The sequence below is a fragment of the Astyanax mexicanus genome, chromosome 12, assembly GCF_023375975.1.
Source record: "Astyanax mexicanus isolate ESR-SI-001 chromosome 12, AstMex3_surface, whole genome shotgun sequence".
In the NCBI taxonomy this organism is placed as follows: Eukaryota; Metazoa; Chordata; class Actinopteri; order Characiformes; family Acestrorhamphidae; genus Astyanax; species Astyanax mexicanus.
This window is the reverse complement of record NC_064419.1, coordinates 44678271-44699386: the sequence shown is the minus strand read 5'-3', so window position 1 is coordinate 44699386 and position 21116 is coordinate 44678271. Positions and strand designations below refer to the sequence as shown.

General features: G+C 36.0%; 1 protein-coding gene and 1 long non-coding RNA gene across 2 annotated transcripts in view; both read right to left on the bottom strand.

Moving 5' to 3' along the window:
* Nucleotides 1–2489, bottom strand: part of slc16a1b (solute carrier family 16 member 1b) — a 65433-nt gene extending 62944 nt beyond the window's left edge. Inside the window, exon 1 of the mRNA XM_007236383.4 lies at nt 2309–2489. The gene's annotated coding sequence lies outside the window, so the exon portion shown is untranslated. The remainder of the gene's footprint in view (nt 1–2308) is intronic.
* The window catches only part of LOC125806157 (uncharacterized), a 437736-nt gene that overhangs the window by 367204 nt on the left and 49416 nt on the right, over nt 1–21116 (bottom strand). The window lies entirely within an intron of this gene.

Sequence of the window (21116 nt, the reverse complement as noted above, 5' to 3'; positions counted from 1 at the left end):
GACATTTGTAGGTTCTTTGCAGGAGAATCTTTTATGTAACATTTTTTTAAAAATTGAATTCCTGAGCAGTAACAAAAAACATGATGGGGAATTTAGGGATGGCATTTACTCTGTCTTATTTGCTGCCATGCTTTACTTCAGTGTGCAGATTTCTATTTAATACAATGCAGTAGTTGTAGCTAAGCTTTGGTTTGATTGTCTAATAAATGTATTTTTAATGAATAAAAGTCTAAATCTATGATAAAAGTAAGAATACACAAGAAAGATGAAAATGTTGCAATGGACACAAGGTCTCCGAATCAATCAGTCCTAGTATTACTACAAGTTCTGCCAAAATGTTCTTATTTGTCTTAAAACAATCTTTAAACACTGTATTATTGTGTATTTTACCACAGAAACTCTAGCTAACTACCCTAGCAACCAAGCTAGTCAGATAGCATAGCAACCTACAACTGACCATGAACGAGCACGTGAGGCTCGTGACTGACTCTCGCTCCTCGTGCAGCTCAAAAAACCCTTAAAACCCCGCCAAATCGCAGCATTTTATCAGCTACTGGCCAATTTAACCAGCTTATACTAAAAAATTACTCATTATCTAACCTAGTAAGCTGAGCCACCTCTGAACTACAATACAGACACACACAGGTAACGTACACACACGCACTGCGGGGATAGGAGGGAACCTATATTAGCTAGTTAGCTGTTTCAGTGTTTGATTAGCAAACCTAGCTAGCTAATTAGAGAAAAATGCTACCTTAAATACCCATTTATATGCTCTTAAAATGTGCTTTAAATGCGCTTAAAACGCGCCACACCTTCCTATAATCACTAGTTAACTAGCTAACTAGCAATCAAGCAAGTTTCAGCCCTTTGTGCATCACTTTAAATAAGCAAGGGATGCTTCAGGCTACGTCCCAAACGCATGACATGAACACTCGATGCCTTGCTGCCTACACTAGCTCACACACACTTTAAAGGCAATGTACTGATTATGCAAAAGTGAATCAAACGTATTCTGGTTCAGTTGATGTTCATTTTTCCACCAAAATAATCTCTAATGCATTGAAACAACACTGATTCAAAGATGTATTCACTGTGTTCACTGATTCTATATGTATTGTTCATATTATCATTTAAATATATTAATTATGTATATCTGGTTTATATTCTATTCTTATAGCGTGGACTGTCTTTTTGCAGTGTATAATAGGATATCTAAATAATAATAATATTGTTTTTTTTTTTTTTTAGATGAGCATTTTTTGCCTAGAGACAAAAAAAAAAGCACTGAATGTTTTACGAGACCCAAACGTACACAAGACTTTTAATGAACATTGATTTAACATCAGAACCTAAATAAATTGTTGTTTATTGTTCATTTGTTATGTAAATAAAAAAATATTAATTCAATGTGGCCTAAACTTTTGAAGCCTTTTAACTTTCAATGAACGTTGATTTAACATCATGATCTAAGTAAAGGCTGTTTTTCAGCTACATGATAACATTTATTTTATATGCTTAAAACTTTCAAAGCCTTTTAATGAACATTGATTTAACTTCAGAACATAGATAAAAGTTTGTTGGTTGATTAAATTATGTAATGCAACCAATTATTGTAAAAATAAACGTTTACTCAATCTCCCTTGCTATCAGGGTATGAAGAGATTGCTTTCAGATAATTAGATAGCTAATTTAACAATTAAGCCATCATAAAAAAAATCCAACTTTAATGCAAATTAACATCAGAATTTAAGTAAAGGTTGTTTAATAGCTAAATGATAACATTTATTTAATGTGCTCCAAACTTTCAAGGCCTTATAGTTTACATTGATTTCATACGAGAATCCACGTTAAAGACTGTTTTAATGATACAATGCAACCAATTATCAAAATATTAAATATAAAAATCAACGCTTTTCAATTTAATTACAAAATCATGGACTTACAAGGTTATTCCTATTACAGAGTTGGGGCACTGGAATTGAACCCCAGTATCAGTATATGGAATCTCACTGGTTAGTCGTGGTGTTATCCACTACGCACACCAACCACCAGATAATTAGATAGGGACAGTTAATTGTCCAATTAGACTAGTTAGCAGTTTTGCCCTATAAATATAGAAGGCTAAAAAGCTTGTTAACTAAACTTGGATTTAGACTTGATATACTCCCTTCCTTTCTCACAATCCTCCCTAAGTAGGCAGCATGTCTTAGGTTTGAGACGCCCCCCTGAAAACCACACAACACTAGCATGCAAACGAGGATCGGAAACTGATTAGCCCGCGCGTCTCAGTCACTCAGGCTCTTACCTGCTCTCTGACTCCCGGAGATCCTCAGTAATGAAGCTAAACGCCGGATTCCCGCGGTGTCGCTTCTCATCAGAGCCCGAGCCGTGCACGCGCGCCTCCGCCTGCTCCGTGTGTTCATAGGTATGTCGCGCGGCGTCCTCCGCGCGCTGTAGGCATGGCCTTTCTGCTCGCTCTGCGCACGCGCTCCTCCCACTCCACGCTGCAGTGTCCAATTACAGCGGCGGGTTCAGGGCGTTTGAAGATCGCCTGATTTATTTACAGGCAGCAGAAGCAGCAGCGGCAGCTTCCAGGACAAAGGGGCCCAACTTAGCCCTGGTCCAAGAGAACCAGTGCTCCCAGCATATTTAACTACTGAGGGGAAACAGCAGGGGGAATTGGGCTAGGCCCAGTGTAGCAGTGACCATGCATTTTTTTGGGGGAGCTTCTCTAGTACTGAACCCTGGAAAAGTAGGTACCCAAACCATGGGTACCATCTGGAGATTTTCAAAAACAAAAGTTTTGTCTGTGTTTTTATTAAAGTGGCAGTCTGTGTTATTTTATTTCAAAGCAGAAGCATTTCTGAGTGGAGAAGAATATGGACAAATTATTGTGTTTAATGGTACCAGTGTGCTGAACGACCATCCCTGCTAAGCCTATTAATATATATGCATTCAAAAAAAAAAACTGTGATGTCGGGTCGCTTTTCACGGATCTTCTTCTGGCCACGTCACGCGTCTTTACGTACTTATGTCACACGTACAGCCTCTAAAAGAGGATCTTGCTCAGTTTTACTGAAAGCGAGCGTCTGGTGGAGCAATGGAGACTTCAGAAGGGGAAACTTACAGCTTAGTAGCTCATTCACTCAAAGTAAAACCAAAGAAACGAAGGAGTGAACGCGATAAAGTCTGTGCTAAAAACACGATTATTATTGGACTACTGTTTGAATGGTGAAAAGATCTCCGTGACCTGAAAGGGTTTAAAAAAGATGCTGAGTTGGCTTTCATCTTGCTGGACAGACCTTTACCCTAAACTAAAAATCACAATATGTATCATGAAGTAAAAATACTTTAAACTAAGATAGAGTAATTATACTGACAAAACTGACATCTGTATATAATAATTCTCTTATATCCTCTGTAGACATTTCTCTCTGTAGGCACTCTCTCTCTCTCTCTCTCTGACTGAACATAATGGAATCGGACCCAGCTTAAAATTATTCTTTCACATGCTTGATGCAAGTACCTATTCTTACCAGAAAGGTCCGTAAATCCCCCAAATCCCAAAACTTACCGACATGAGCTTTAAAGGGGCACTAAACCCCCTGATTTTTGCTGACTCCACCCTCAGGACATTCGAAAAAGCCCCAAAAAATGGGAGGGATATTCTGGGAGGGGCACTGGGTGATGTATGGGTTTAGAGGCAGGCCCAGTGTTGGAGTGACCCTGCTTTTTTGGGGTGGGCTTGTCTGTATTTTTAAAAATATCCCTGTCCACTGTGTTTTTTTAGGGCTTCTTCAGTAGGAGCTGTGAGAATCAAAGACCCAGTGGATGTAACTGCCGATCCGATTTAGGACCACGTATGAAAGTGACTCAAATCTGATTTCACACAGCCATCAGCCATGAAAAAAAATCAAATCTGAACCACATTGAGCAAAAAAATCAGATTTAAATCACTTTAGCCTGGTAATGTGAATGTAGCCATAGTTACACTGGATTTTATGGGGTATCAGAGTACAGGGGACTGAATATAAATGCATGCCATGCTTTTCAGATATTTGTTTAAGAAAACTATGCATGTTTAAGGATATTTTGATCCCTATAGACAACAAAAGATGTTTACCAGATTCCGTGTTTCTAAAACCCTAAATCTAACCATAATGCTGTGTTTAGGTTACTCAGCCGCAGCAGAGATAACCCTGCACGATAAAAACATCAAAGAAACTGCAGGAGTCAAGGAATTACAATGCTAAAACTATAAGCACCACAAACACAGTCTGAACCCTCAAACGATCTCAGCGAGATTAAGCTGTAAGAAGATTTTCACATAAAAAAGAGCCGGTGTGTTTTTTTACCCAGGGTTCTCTGGTTGGGGGCCAAGCACTTGGTTCTAAGCAGCTTAACTCTTTTAACTGGAGTCTGCCGTAATTATTATTATCGTCATTAAAACAGTTTTTTCTGCAGTGTTTTCTCTTTTTCTCTCTCTTTTCTCTCTCTTTCTTACACAAACACACACACACACTGTCTTTTTATCAATCATTCTTTAGCTTGTCTCTCATCCTTTGTTTCTCATATCTTTCTCTCTTTTCTCTCATTGACACACATTCCCTCTCTATCATCTGTTTATCTATTATGTCTTCTTCTCTATTTCTTTCCCTTCCCCTCTTTTTTCTCATTGACACACATTCCCTCTCTAATACCTTTTATAGCTCTATATCTCTTATTTTTCTACCCTCTCTCTCTCTCTCTCTCTCTCTCTCTCTTTCTCTGTTGTTCCCTCTCTTTTTCATTCTAGCATTTAGAGACAGAAAAAGAGAGAGTGACTGTCTTTACTGAGTTTAGAGGGTAGATTACTTTTTATTAATGCTGAAATATGGATTAAATCTCATAACAAACAATTACTGCCCTTCTCTCTCTCTCTCTCTCTCTCTCTCTCTCTCTCTTTCTCTCTCTCTCTGTTGTTCCCTCCCTTTTTCATTCTAGCATTTAGAGACAGAAAAAGAGTGAGTTTTTTCTGTTGAGTTCAGAGGGTAGATTACTTTTTATTTATGCTGAAATATGGATTAAATCTCATAACTAAGACTCACTACCTTTCTCTCTCTGTCTCTCTCTCTCTCTCTCTCTCGTAGTTTTCCAGTTCACAGCATGTGAAAGGCTGCTGAGATTAATTAAGCGCTCAAGTGACGAGCATGTGCCTCAGAAAAGGGGAGCAAATCACAATACAACACAGTTGCAACCATCACTGCCTGAAAGCGTGAACCAATTTACCAATTTACATCTCAAAAAATTAGAATATCATTGAAAAGTTACTTTATTTCAGTAATTCAGTTCAAAATGTGAAACTCGTATGTTATATATATATATATATATATATATATATATATATATATATATATATATTAGATGTATTAAACACAGAGTGATTTTTTTAAGCATTTGTTTCTTTTATTGTTGATGATTATGTCTTACAGCCAATTGGTACTTTCGGCAGTGTGGGCAGTGTGCAAGTCCTGCTGGAAAATGAAATCCGCATCTCCATAAAAGTTGTCAGTAGCAGAGGGAAGCATTAAGTGCTGTAAGATTTTGTGGGAAAACAAAACTGCACTGACTTTAGACTTGATAATAAAACACAGTGGATCAACACCAGCAGATGACATGTTTCTCCAAACCATCACTGATTGGTGGAAACTTCACACTAGACCTCAAGCAGTTTGGACTGTGTGTCTCTCCACTCTTCCTCCAGACTCTGCTCCCTTGATTTACAAATGAAATGTAAAATTTACTGATGATCAGTGATGGTTTGGATAATATCACTGACCGTTGGCTGTTGAATATTTAGTAGTGAGGAGGAAATTTTACAACTGGACTATCACTGTACCACAGTGCTGGAGTTCACTGAGCTACTGAGAGCCTGAGACCCATACTTTCACTAAATAACTGTTTATTGCTGCTTTTATTATACCTTTGTGACAATGGAGGTAATTTGAACTTGAATTTAATGATTTGGAGGGGTGAATAAATACTTATATAGTGCAACAAAGTGTATATATATTCAAAATGACAGTAACTTCACACACACTGTTATACAGACTGTCAGCGCTGGTGTCTGTTTCCTGCTTTGCATGCTGCACATCTGTTAGTACTCTTGAGGAAGTAAAGTATCAGGAAGTGCTGTGAGCTATGCATACTTACACATGTTTTTTCCCTTATTTTTTGCAAAGTAAAACTTGAAGCAGAGCCAATAATTAAATAAAAAATGTTAAATTATTGTTGTTTTTTTGTTTATCCAAGCAAAAAATGCTCTTTGGTGTTTTCAGTTTAATTAAAACTGGTAAACTGCTTGTTACCAAGTACAGTTCCAGTCAAAAGTTTGGATATATCTTCTCATTTAATGTTTTTATCCTACATTTTAAATGGATACTGAAGTCATACAGACCATAAAGGAACAAATAATGAACCATTCAATAACTTAAAAGTGTTAAACAAACCAAAATACTGCAAAATAATATTACGATAGCTGTTAACTTGTAGTTTCTGAGGCTGGTAACTCTGATGAACTAATCCTGTGCAACAGACGAAAGTCTTGATCTTTCTTTCCAGGGGTGGTCCTGATGAGAGCCAGTTTCATCATAATATTTTTGATGGTTGTTTTAACTGCAGTTAAGGATACTTTTTAAATTATTAAAAAAAAAATTATTGATTAACCTTCTTTTTTTTTCTTCAAGTTTTTTTTCTTTGTTTAGTTGAGTAGTTGTTGTTTCTCATAATCTGGATTAGAACATTACTCAAATATTCACTATTCACTGTATACCTGTAACTCTACCTCTTCACTACTTTACAACTGATGCTCTCAAACACTTTATTAAGAGACAAGAAACTCAAGTAATTAACTCTTGACGAGTTCAGCACAGCTGTTAACTGAAAGCCTGAATTCCAGGTGACTCTACCTCATAAAACTGACTGAGAAAATATAAAGCCAAGATGTGCAAAACTATCTAAGCAAGAGGTGCTACTTTGAAAAATCTAAAACAATAATCTAAAACAGTTTAACACTTTATTATTGATCTACAATGCAGAACATTTTAAAATAATGAAAAATCACAGAATTGAATGTGTGTCCAAACTTTTGACTGGTATTTTTGCCATAAAAACACAAACTATAGTTCTCGTTCTCAGTGTATATAATAGCTATTATTGTTCTTAGTGCTGAAGTTGTTTCACCGTTTCAGAGACCTGTACTGGGAGGCTTTATGAATAAACAGGCCTCCTATATGCTGGTATTTTTTATATATATTTATTAAGTTTATTAGTGAGTGTGGTTATGTGTGTAATATGCAGTCAGGAGAGTCAAAATATATCAGCAGACAAATCAGCTGTGATCTGGCACTGAAAATATTTTGATTCCAGTGAGCTTTTATTCTAGCAAAGATGCAGATCTGGTTAGACAGGCCAAAAGTCTCTCTCTCTTTCTCTCACTCTCTCTCCCCCTCTCTTTCTCTTTCCTTTTCTCTTCCTCCCACTATCTTTTACTTTCTTTTTATTTCTTTCCCTCTCTCAAAAGAACACGTTCATTGAACAGGCTCATTTTTTCCTGAACGTTGAACGCAACACATTTTTAATAAAGAACTTGAACGTGAATTAGTTCACATTATGTGTCCTGAATGGCAGACATCCCTGTAAATGAACGTTGGCTAGAGAGCGCGGAGTGCGAGGGCGAGAGAGAGAGAGAGAGAGAGAGAGTGCAAGTGAGAGAGCAAATGTCTACAATAAGCAGTTTCAAAGAACGTATAGTGATTTCTAGCTTGTAGTGTGAAAAAAGTTAAATGAACTGAACTTTGAATTAGTTCAGAATTAAAATTGTGAACTTTGAACGTGAACTGTTCACTTTGAGCATGTATGAACTGTACTTGAACTAGTTCAGAAAAGCTGTGAACTGGTACAACACTGCTGATTAGTTAAGAGAATTAGTATGTGAGTTTTGCGAGCATACTTTTCCCGTCGTTACGAAAGCAAGGACACACTGACACGGCCAGGTCTGTTTTTTGGTTGGTCATATTTGCAACTTGGCCTCACAGTTGTTTACAGTCACAGAAGACGAGCCTCTTATCTATTTCAATGGGAAGAGACCATAATGTGAAAAAATATATTACATCATCAATAAAATCTGATGAAAACCTCATAAACAGTTTGCAGTGTTTGGCTCAGTAATGCTTTAGGCATATGATTTTTATGATGGTCTGTTATGGCTGCTGCGCTTGCGCAGATCTCTATGTTGAGGGGGACTTCCTCACTAACACTCTGGCCAACTTCCAATCTGGACACAAGAAGCAAGCTGATTGGCTCTTTTGTCGAAGAGCAGGATTTTATCTGTAAAACAGTCTAAAACCCTATCCGGACGGGATTAGTTTCTCAGGGGGTCATGGAATATTTTTTTTCTCTTTAATGGGGGGTCCTCTGTGATTTTATTCCTGTCTGGAACGACCATGTATGTGTTTTGAGGTATACAGGCTGAACTATCTACTGTTTTTCGCTGAACTCCGTGGTCGTCCAGTAATTTTAGTCCCATCCAGATGCACATCTCTGAGTTTCGTCTCCTCACGTTTAATAAAATAGCTATTTGTCCACTGCAGCGCACCGTAATTACACTTTGGGCGCACGCCCAAAGCCACGGCCCTTCTCTTTACCTGTTCAGACAAACACCTGGCCTTACCTGTCCTTTTACCTGCTCCTCACACGCTCACATCACACCTCATTTCCCGCACTTTCAGTCACCAGCCTTGCTCTTTACCTGCCCCTTATCTACACCTTTAACTGCCTCAATTACCCTAAACTGCCCCTGACCTACTTTCTGAGTTCAGCTCTAACTGCCCTCGGTTTACTCTTCTTCTTTATCTTCATTATTACCTTTTTCCTCTCTCTTTTCCTGCCTTTTTACACATATTTACCTAACCTTTACCTGTCCATGAACTCGTCATAACAGATTATATTGCAGGTTACAGAGTTTAAAAAAACTGAGCTATAAATATTACTTCACATTATAACAAATAAAAGTTATTTCAGACTTTAATTGTGGAAAATAAAATATACTTTGTAACAGATTTTAATTAATAGGACAAGGATACACTGTTTATTAAAACATATCACATCATTTCTTTTTTGGCAGTTTTAGATTGCATTTTTTAATTGAACTGTAAAATAAAAAATATTCTTTATGGAAATATAATAGCAAGATTTTCTGTGTAGAACTGCTAGAAAATATGCAAGATATAATTCTAAAATACACAATACTTTACCCAATAGCTACTACTCTTGTACACAGTTTTTTTTTGTCAAAAATAAAGAAGTAGTATTATATTTTTATATTTAATGATTTTACCTACATTTGTGAAAAGTAACTGTAACAACATCCATTTTTGATTGTTTGTAGAAATGCTAATAAATTGAAAGTAAAAATGTTTTTTAATTTTCTTGCACTCCTTTTGCCAAAAAGTTCACATTTCTTTTATATTCTGTTATATTGCATCATTTTTGTCAGTATTTTAAAGTATATAAGTACAAAATACATATTAAAGGGTAATTTTGTGACAGCAGGGGTGCCAGAAAATATACTGTATATGTAAAAAAAAAAAAAGGCATCTATGCACCTATTATTTTAGATACCATTTTTTGTGTCTGTCAGATAACAAATCATTTTCATGATTCTGAAGAATATTATTACAAAATATATAAATAAATATTTATAAAAAATAATTTTGTGACAGCAGGGATGCTAGTAGACATTCTGTAAAAAATTGGCAATTTTATGGTACATCTGCTACCAGAAAATGACTGTTTTTACTGGCAATTTCTGAGAAGCTCTGTTATATTTTGTGATTTAAAAGTATTATGAGAAAGTAGTGCTCCCATGATGGTTTGGGGTTTGTATAATTTGGGGTAGTGGTTTTGTTACACATTGTCTTTTTGTGTCCATTAATGTTCTAATGTTTTATTTGTTATATTTTTTTATTTTATAGTGAAAACTGTTAGTTTTTAGTGTATTATTTCACACAAAATATATTTTAAATAAAATATTAAATTCTATAAATAATTAGCTAATTTAATAATAGCTCATTTGATGTGTTTGTTGTTCTGCCAGTGTAAAAGCAATGAACAGTCAATGAAGTGTAATAACCATAAATCAATAAAAGGTGTACAAAGTATAGTCAAAATATAATATAGGTAATAAATAAGTTGGAATGTATCAGATATGCTTATCAGATATATTACACATTATGCTGACACAGTGGCACATTAGAGTGGGTTTGTACAGTGTGTTCCTCCACAAAGTGCAGAAAATGGTTCATCAGTTCAGTTTAACAGTTTCTGAGTAAGTGAATTGTTTGTTTTTACCTGTAATTGTAATTTATTGAGTGTACAATAAACCGTTCTATATCCTGTTTAAATGGAATGTGGCAGATAGTGAGCAGAAGTGCAGCGCTAATAAAAATAGTAGAATCTGTCCAAAGGTCATTGTGTTAAACATAGCAGTCTTAACATGCTCTTAACCTCTTCATCTGCTGTCTATTATCTAATGCTCTGCTCTTTTTTTTATCTGACCTACATTGTGGCTCCATGGTTTAGTTCTGATGAATCCCACAACTTAACTTTCCAGTTTCTTTATCTGATATAAGCTTCAGAATTGAGTACAGTATAAACAAGTCATTTTGTGGTGTGATGCAGACACTATTACGCATTCTTTAGTTTCTAATAGAATAGAATAGTAATGTTAACCCTGGGGTGCAAGTCCAAATTGACTCTTGCATCTCTGGGGTGTGAGATCAAGTTTAGTCTTGAGTCTCTGTAGTGTGAGTCCAAATTGAGTCTTGAGTTTGTGGTGCGTAAGTTCAAACTGAGTCTTGAGTCTCTAATGTGCGAGTTTAAGTTGAGTGTTGAGTCTCTGGTGCGTGAGTTCAAACTGACTCTTAAGTATTTTGTTTTGCGAGTCCAAACTTAGTCTTGAGTTTTTGGTGTGCGAGACCAAGTTTAGTCTTGAGTCTTTAGTGTGGGAGTCCAATTTAAGTCTCCAAACTCTGGGGTGAGATTCCGAAATGAGTCTCGAGTCTCTGTAGTGTGAGTCCATGTTAAGTCTCAAGTCTCTGGTGTGTGAGTCCAAGTTGACTCTCAAGTCTGTAGTGTGAGTCATTATTAAGTCTGAAGTCTCTGGTGTGAGAGTCCAAACTGAGACTTAGATCTCTGGGGTGTGAGTCCAAGTTGCGTCTTGAGTTTCTGGGGTGTGAGTCCAAGTTGAGTCTTAACTCTGTAGTGTGAGACATTATTAAGTCTGAAGTCTCTGGTGTGCGAGTCCAAACTGAGACTCAGATCTCTGTGGTGTGAGTCCAAGTTGAGTCTTGAGTCTCTGGTGTGTGAATCCTAGTTGAGTCTGGAGTCTCTTGAGTGCGAGTCCAAGATGAGTCTTGAGTCTCTTGGGTATGAGTCTAAGATGACTCTTAAGTCTCTGGTGTGTGAATTAGAGTCTCAAGTCCAAAATGAGACTCAAGTCTCCACTGTGCAAGTCAAATTTGAGTCACAAATCTCTAGAGTGTGGGTCCAAGATAAGTCTTGAGTCTCTGGTGTGAGAGTACAAGTTGGGTCTTGAGTCTCTGTAGTGTGAGTCCAAGTTGAGTTTCGAGTCTCTGGTGTGCGAGTCCAAGTTGAGTCTTGACTCTCTAGTATGGGAGTCCAAGTTGAGTCCTGAGTGTCTGGGGTGTGAGTCCAAGAAGAGTCTTGGGTCTCTGGAGTGCAAGTCCAAGTTGAGTCATGAGTCTCTGAGCTGCGAGTCCAAGTTGACTCTCCAGTCTAAAGTGTGAGTCCAAGTTGAGTCTCAAATCTCTGGAGTGGCAGTCCAAGTTGAGTCTCGAGTTCAACATGAGCCTCCACTCTTTGGTGTTGACACTCAATGGTTGACTATCCAGTCTGTAGTGTGAGTCCATGTTAAGTCTCAAGTCTCTGGTGAGTCAAAGTCAAGTCTCGAGTCTCTGGTGTGCCAGTCCAAGTTGAGTCTCCACTCCCTGGAGACTTTAGATTCTCATTGAATCTAAAGTCTCTGGGTTGTGGGTCTAAGTTCAGTTTCACGTCTCTTGGTACTGAGTTGAAGCTGCATCTTGAGTGACTTGACTCTCTGATATGGGAGTCCAAGGTGAGTCTTGAGTCTTTTGAGTATGAGTCTAAGATAAGTCTTGAGTCTAGGTTGAGTCTTGAATCTCTGGTGTGCGAATCCATGTTGAGTCTTAAATCCAACATGAGTCTTAAGTCTTTGGTGTGTGCAAGGAAGTTGAGGTATTGAGTCCAAATTAAGTCTCTGTAGTGTGAGTCAAATTTGAGTCTTGAGTCTCTAGTGTGCGAGTCCAAGTTCAGTCTTGAGTCTCTGGGTGTGAGTCAAAGTTGAGTCCTGAGACCAAGTTTAGATTTTAATCTATGGTGTGTGTGTCCAAGTTGAGTCTTGAGTCCAACATGAGTTGGACTATATTTATAAAACTATATTTACTAATTGGATGTACTTATTATATATGACTAAATGTGTAAAACATTGCAAACAAGTATTGTTATTGTACACGCTGTTCATATTGGACAGCCAATGGATCATTATATCTTATGATCCTCCCCAAAAATATTTTCATGTTTGTTTGTTTTTTCAGAAAGTTCTTCTAGGGATTTCTGCTTTGATCTTCACAGAGTATTTGTCTTCGATATGAAAGGGCTTTACTCTCATCTAACAGTGACCACATAACCACCTCAACTCCTGGAAGCCAGGTTTTCTCCCTCGCTCTGTCCCTCTCTGTTCCCAAACCCATGAGACATTTTTTCTGCCCCAAGTCTAAATATTTGAGAAAGCCCCATGTAGTGAAGAAGACAATATTATTGCACAGGTTGCAAAACACAGCCCTGTGGACTCAGTAATATAAGATACGCTTACATTTTACTTACAAGAATGTACGGAATCAGCATGGTTGTCTTTCCGAAGACACTTTGATGCGTGTTTTTATCTACAAATGACAATAAAAGACAATGGCGCAGAGGTGGAACAAAGCTTCCAATAAAGTGAGTTTTAGCAAAACTGCAGCAGCAACTTAAACCTTTCAGACCTGAATTATCTCCAGTGATGGAAAAAATGTAAGAATTTTCTGTCTGTAATGTACATAAAAGAAGACGCTAATATTCTACCATAAAATATATATAGCAAAAAAACGAAATAAAAAAAACTATTGTTTTTTTTTATTGCATTGGAAGCCTGTGTGTAATATTTTGTATTTCATCTTGACAGTTAAAAATCATGATTATAATGTATTCTAAATCACATAAAATTAGTAAAAAATGCCAATATTAATTAAGTACTACTTTTTTCCAGTGGGGTGGGTGGGGCCAAGTTAATGTTTCATTAGCTGATAAACTGTGTTAATTGGCTGGTTCGTGGTCTCCAATAGTGTTACAGTCATATGAAAAAGTTTGGGTACCCCTATTAATCTTAATCATTTTTAGTTGTAAATATTTGGGTGTTTGCAACATCCATTTCAGTTTGATATATCTAATAACTGATGGACACAGTAATATTTCAGGATTGAAATGAGGTTTATTGTACTAACAGAAAATGTGCAATATGCATTAAACCAAAATTTGACCGATGCAAAAGTATGAGCACCCTTATCATTTTATTGATTTGAATACTCCTAACTACTTTTTACTGACTTACTGAAGCACAAAATTGGTTTGGTAACCTCATTGAGCTTTGAACTTCATAGCCAGGTGTATCCAATCATGAGAAAAGGTATTTAAGGCGGCCAATTGAAAGTTGTCCTCCTATTTGAATCTCCTCTGAAGAGTGGCATCATGGGCTCATCATAACAACTCTCAAATGATCTAAAAACAAAGATTGTTCAACATAGTTGTTCAGGGGAAGGATACAAAAAAGTTGTCTCAGAGATTTAACCTGTCAGTTTCCACTGTGAGGAACATAGTAAGGAAATGGAAGACCACAGGGACAGTTCTTGTTAAGCCCAGAAGTGGCAGGCCAAGAAAAATATCAGAAAGGCAGAGAAGAAGAATGGTGAGAAGAGTCAAGGACAATCCACAGACCACCTCCAAAGAGCTGCAGCATCATCTTGCTGCAGATGGTGTCACTGTGCATCGGTCAACAATACAGCGCACTTTGCACAAGGAGAAGCTGTATGGGAGAGTGATGCGAAAGAAGCCATTTCTGCAAACACGCCACAAACAGAGTCGCCATTTCAATCCTGAAATATTACTGTGTCCATCAGTTATTACATATATCAAACTGAAATAGCTGTTGCAAACACCCAAATATTTAGAACTAAAAAGGTTTAAGATTAATAGGGGTGCCCAAACTTTTTCATATGACTGTATGTGCAACAAAACATTGAAAAATAAGGAAAGCACATGATGTCCATTGTGATGGATGAAGGGTCTGAAAAAATAATGGGTTAAATAACTTAAAAGTAGCTAAAAAGTACCTTAGTTTTTTTTTTTTTAAATCATGTAACCCATAAAGTATCTAAGTTAACAATCACTGGACATGACTGCATGCTAAGTGTATTTGAGTATACTCAACTTTGACACTTTGACACTCACCTACTGTCGCATGGAGCTCAGCTACTGTCTCGCAGAGCTTTTTAACTGTCGCGTGGAGCTTTTAAAAAGCTCCACGCGACAGTAGCTTCACCCAAAAAAATATTTTTAATTTATTTTTTTTTAAATGACAAACGATTCTGAATCGTTCAATGTTAGAATTTTTACCTGCACCACAAGTTGGGATGCACACTATTCTCCAATCTCTCCCTCTTTCTATCTATTTCTTTGTCTCTCATCATTCTCTCAACTCTGTATTAATTATAATCTTCCATTTCATTAAACTCTGTTGGCACAGATCCTGGCATGAAGACAATCGAGTATCTAGAGGACACAGGGTCCCAGGGTCTCTCACACACACATGCACGGTGTGGTTATCAGTATTTCCTGAAGGTTAAATTATCGCTGCCTGGAAGGGGTCAAACATAAAAAGGCTTTTTTTGCTTTTCGTAGAAAATGATCGCCTACTTTCTCAGTAAAGTGTTTTTTTTTCGTTAGCTTGTGGGCGTGTTTTTCGCTCTGTGGAACAGTCATGTGTTTCTCTGAATGGGTTTAATCACATAGTTGCAGTGTATAAGAGTGTAAACACATCACCCAGGGAGATACTGAGTACTGGAATGCTGCAAATTATAGGATCACTATACACACACATGGGCACAAACAGAGGTACCACCCCGCCCCGATTAATTTACTGTGGAGGAGCAACAAACAGCCCTGTATGAGACTCATTCTAGAACTGGGTGCATCATCTCCCATATAAATCTTCTTTTATATCAATCATCATGTGTATCATCATAATATTGTTTTCCCAGTACAATTGTATGGTATTTTCTGTAACTTTGTTGTCTGGTAAAATAAATAAATAAATAAATAAATAAATGACAAGAACAGACTGTTTATTGAAAAGTTTCATGTAATGAGAAGACAAGAAATCTAAAAAAAAAAAAAAAGAAAAGTATTTTAACAGCTTTTAACTGTTGGTTTTAACACTTTCTATGAATGTTATCTCTATTAGATGCTATAAACATACTCATAATACATTCTAATGCATTCATAAGGCTGATTTAGCTATTTATAGGTTTATGTTTGAGTAAAATGAACATTGCTGTTTTATTCTATAAACTACAGACAACATTTCTCCCAAATTTCAAATAAAAATATTGTCATTTAGAGCATTTATTTGCAAAAAATGAGAAATGGCTGAAATAACAAAAAAGATGCAGAGCTTTTATACCTTAAATAACGCAAAGAAAACATATTCATAAGTTCATATTCATTAAGTTTTAAGAGTTCAAAAATCAATATTTGGTGGAATAACCCTGGTTTTAATCACAGTTTTCATGCATCTTGGCATCATGTTCTCCTCCACCAGTCTTACACACGGCTTTTGGATAGCTTTATGCCACTCACTCCTGGTGCAAAAATTCAAGCAGTTCAGTTTGGTTTGATGGCTTGTGATCATCCATCCTCCTCCTGATTCCTCGGGCCAATTCCCATATTATGCTTGATAACCGGGGTGTTGGCACAAGCAGATCAGAGTGATTGACGTATTTTATACTCTTGGTGGTATTCAGCCCAGAAACGGCCCAAGTGATTTTTGCTATCTGGATCGTGCCTGCTAGCTTCCATTCATTATTAGCGACATTAGCATTCCAGGTCAATTGCTTCCTTTTATGTAAGGCAGTAGTGCTGAGTAGGACCTGGCAGGCTCTCGCCCGTATCTCTTATCATAAGCCGTCTCACATGCCTTATATCTGCAGCAGCCGATAACAGACAGAGCGCTCCTGTCAGCAGATCTGAGATCAGCTTCAGCAGGAGCATGAAAACGCTTTCAGATTGAATCTGGGAGAGAGCAGAGCAGAGAGCAGAGCTCGACCTTCATCTACAGCGCAGGAAGAGTGACTTTTACTGTCATCACCCATCACTCACAGTGTGTGTGTGTGTGTCTTTAATTTATTTACAGTGCAAAAAAAAGTCATGACTTTCTAGGAAAAGTGGAGAAAATACAATATTAGTGCCCATTTACACCAGTAGCAGATAAGAGTTGATTTTCACTCTTAATATGTAATTTTAACTAATTCAGATTTAAATGGAGTTGATTTGACAGAGTTGAATATTTCAGTGTTAACTCAAATAAACCCAAGTATTACTGCACAAGTCCACAGAGATAAACCCTCCTATTATGTTCGATTTGTCAGGAACAGCAGAAGTGTTCCCGGGTAAAGCTGACCTGGTGCATATTTAATTACTCAAAAAAATGTCTAAAACCCAAAAAAATCCAAATAAACAGTGTAAATATTTAATTACTAACTTTAATGTTACTAATTATTCTATCAATATTTAGTGCAATGGTGTTCCTTACCTCTAACAGGTAATGGTTCAGTTAGGATAATTCACTTGTTTTTCATAAAATAAATACTTTTTTTTGTTTTTGTTTCACTACTTAATTACTTTTGAAAGACCCACATATAAAACAGTAGTTTTACATAACATTGAAACATAACATTGTAATTTAGTTTTAATTTTAGTTTTTGCAAGGGGTGGTAGCAAATATGCGAGATGAACCATTTTCATATTATATGTTAATTACACTAATTAAGGCAAGAAAAAGAAGTTTTTAATAATGAAAAAAAATACTTTTAACTATTTTCTCTAGATCAATTTTACCTGTATCATAACAGGAAGGTTAAGTAAACTCCGCCCAGATAAACTCATTATTTGAGTAATGGCCGTGCCCCCCAATCCTAACTAGTGTGTAGTCTTGCCCACCAGTGCTACCTTCCATTTGGTATTCTATTGCATCTTATATAATGGTTATGTTTGCATAGTCAACATGTTGTAGGCTATAAGAGCAAGTTACCATCTCCTGTACTGTAAATTGTGGTAGGAAGTGCACTTCAAAACTTCAATGCAGTGTTAAAATTGCCATGCAATGGAAAAATACACTGGCTGGATGTAAGCAAGCATGTTTTATCCTGAAATAGGAACCAAAAACAAAAGCTAATCACCCCTGAATAATAATTCAATAATAAGTAGTCATATCTAATCCTCTAATCCATAGACTAATCCTCTTGTAATTTCTTTTCTAACTCTTTTCAGTGTTAGCATAACAATTAAGGGAGTTAAACAAATACAAATATGAGTTATAAAGGAACTCTGGCAAGGTGTTCCATTTTAACTAATTTGTATGTGTTGATTTAACTCCAAAGAGTGTGGAGCTATTTTTAGTTAATTCAACACTTTGATTTTTGTTGTGTAGAGCTATTGTGTGACGTGATCAACTCACATTGTTTTTCACTTCTGATTCTGTTCCAATACATTGCTGCCAATTAGAGTTTAGATCAGGCCAAAAATCCAGCCCGACTGTATCCAAGCCTGTGCATGTTCTGCCCAGCCCGACCCACCCCGCCCATAAACTGTTATTATCCTGATTTAAACCCCACATTTGTTGGTAAATAGAGAGTTTAATCTGAGCTTTTTATCTACAATTCTGAGCTGCTTAATGAATGAAATATTTTTAGAATAATGGTAAATGAACAGCTCGGGATTATTATTTAATAACACTGTTTATTAGGAGTATAACTCCGGAGTGTAATGTGGACGAGTGCACTGTGCAGGCCAGAGCTGCGTGATTACACCATTATAACGTTTGCAGCTTTAATTGTTACTTTGCTATATTGTGATTATCACGCCATAGCTTTATATATATAAAAAAAATAATAAATAGCATTTAAAATATAGACCTATGTCACAGACCATTTTCTTGAGCCATATAAAATTCTATTTAAGATTCTATTCTATTGAAATCTATTGTGACAGAATAGAAGAGTCAGGTACAGGATGTTGTCTTTAGTAAACTTGCTCCCAAAAGGACCGCGATCTAAAAAGCAGAAAACCCAAGAGCAAGTCTAACCCACGGATATTAAAAACCTGGTCTGTTTGGCTTTATGGTGGTGACCATGTTTATTTTGACAGTAATACATTTAAATAAAGCCATATGAAGACACAAAAAAATGCCACTTTACACATCATAGACATTCCACCATTTCAATATTTCTGATTTTAGATACAGACTGATTTTTCCTGCAGTCTGAACCAATTGGTACTTTTGGCTACAGTGTGGGCAGTGTGCCAAGTCCTGTTGGAAAATGAAATCTGCATCTCCATAAAAGTTGTCAGTAGCAGAGGGAAGCATGAAGTGCTTAAGTAAGATTTTGTGGGAAAACAAAACTGCACTGACTTTAGACTTGATAATAAAACACAGTGGATCAACACCAGCAGATGACATGTCTCTCCAAACCATCACTGATTGGTGGAAACTTCACACTAGACCTCAAGCAGTTTGGACTGTGTGTCTCTCCACTCTTCCTCCAGACTCTGCTCCCTTGATTTACTTTAAATGAAATGTAAAATTTACTGATGATCAGTGATGGTTTGGAGAGACATGTCATCTGCTGGTGTTGATCCACTGTGTTTTATCAAGTTACATTAAAAAAATCTTACAGCACTTCATCCTTCCCTCTGCTACTGACAACTTTTATGGAGATGTGGATTTCATTTTCCAGCAGGACTTGGCACACTGCCCACTCTACCAAAAGTACCAATTGGCCTTATTTTTACTATAACAATAAAATACATCAACAATAAAATAAATATACGCTTAAAATAGATCTCTCTGTGTTTAATACATCTATATATAATTTATGAGTTTCATTACTTAAATAACGCATATATATATATATATATATATATATATATATATATATATATATATATATATATATATATATATATATATATATATATTTGACCTCATGTACTGACATTGTGGAAGAATGTATGTATGTGTGTTTGTGTGTGTGCACCCATCTGCACTAGTGCTGACCTTTCTCTCAGCCATTCCCAGAGTTCCAGTCTATCTCCAGTGAGTCACAGGCTGCATGTATAGGGGTCAGTTCTTCTGCTTTGTGTTGATGGATGGAAATGCAGTGAAAGTGATCCTGTACCCTGACACATGTAATATTGTACCTGTGAGCACTGGTGTGAGTTTCACTGTGTGTGTGTGTGTGTGTGTGTGTGTGTGTGTTCTACACTCAGCATTAACACTGGCTAATTATAGTGTGACACAGCCAAAGCACTAGTTCATGACTGCATTGCTTTGCATGTAAACACGAGTATAGGTATGTGTATTACATTAAATGTGCCAAAAATACATTTATTAGGTATTATAGTTATAATACTTATATTACTATACTATATAAGTGTTATATACTATTTACTATATATATATATATATATATATATATATATATATATATATATATATATATATATATATATATATATATATATATATATAGAACTAATGGTACCACTTTAAAATAAGACTACCTTTATAAAGGGTTTATAAATTATTTGCTATTAGTTTATTAATGGTTACTAATTAGGTTGTAAATGCCTTAAAAATCATTAATAATCAGTTATAACACATACATAAAAAGTGCAACAATACAGATTGATGTGGGTTCACTATTTGGCAAACAACAGGTCATTGTTGCCCTTTCTACGTATGTGTTATAACTATGATTATGGTGACACTTTCTATGAATGTCATCTTTATTAGATTCTATAACCACATTCATAACATATTGTAATGCATTCATAAGGCATTATAAACATGGCTATAAATGTTTATAAAAAGGCATAACCCATTACAGCCATGTTTATTAAGCATTATGACTTGTGATCATAACACATTATAAGCTGCGCTTATAATATATGTGTTAAAATAGTGTATATCTATCATTAATAATCTTGTCCTGCTATAATACGTTATAATTGACTATAATTAGTATTATATTCAAGACAAGAATAATTTATGAGTGGTTAAAATATATTTATAGGATTATTGAGGGTGTGTTTATAAGTTGGAAGCATTTTTAGTCATGATAAAGTCTGCAAGTTGCGACTGAGATTCTTGGTATTGATTTATAACATGTTATAAACGCAGCTATTAATGCATTATAATCACAGTTCATGATGCATTATAAACATGGCTATAATGAATTATACATTTTTATAAATATGTATAGCCATGTTTATAATGCCTTATGAATGCATTATAATGTGTTATGAGTATGTTCATAGAGTCTTATAGAGATGACATTCAAAGAAAGTGTTACCCTGATTATTAATGATTTTTAAGGCATTTACAACCTAATTAGTATCCATTAATAAACTAATTGTAAACCATTTGTAAACCCTTTATAAATGTAGTCTTATTTTTAGGTGGTACCCAACTAATACTATATTATAGTTATAAGTTCTTTGATGTATCAATAAGTAGGAAGTATGGTTGTGTCCCAATTGTATACTACACATTAATACTATGTTATTTACTGTGATCTAATCTTAAAAGAACAGTATGTACTAAATGATGTAAAATAAAATAGCTACCACAGTCCAGTTTTAAAACACTGCACAGTTGTCTTCAC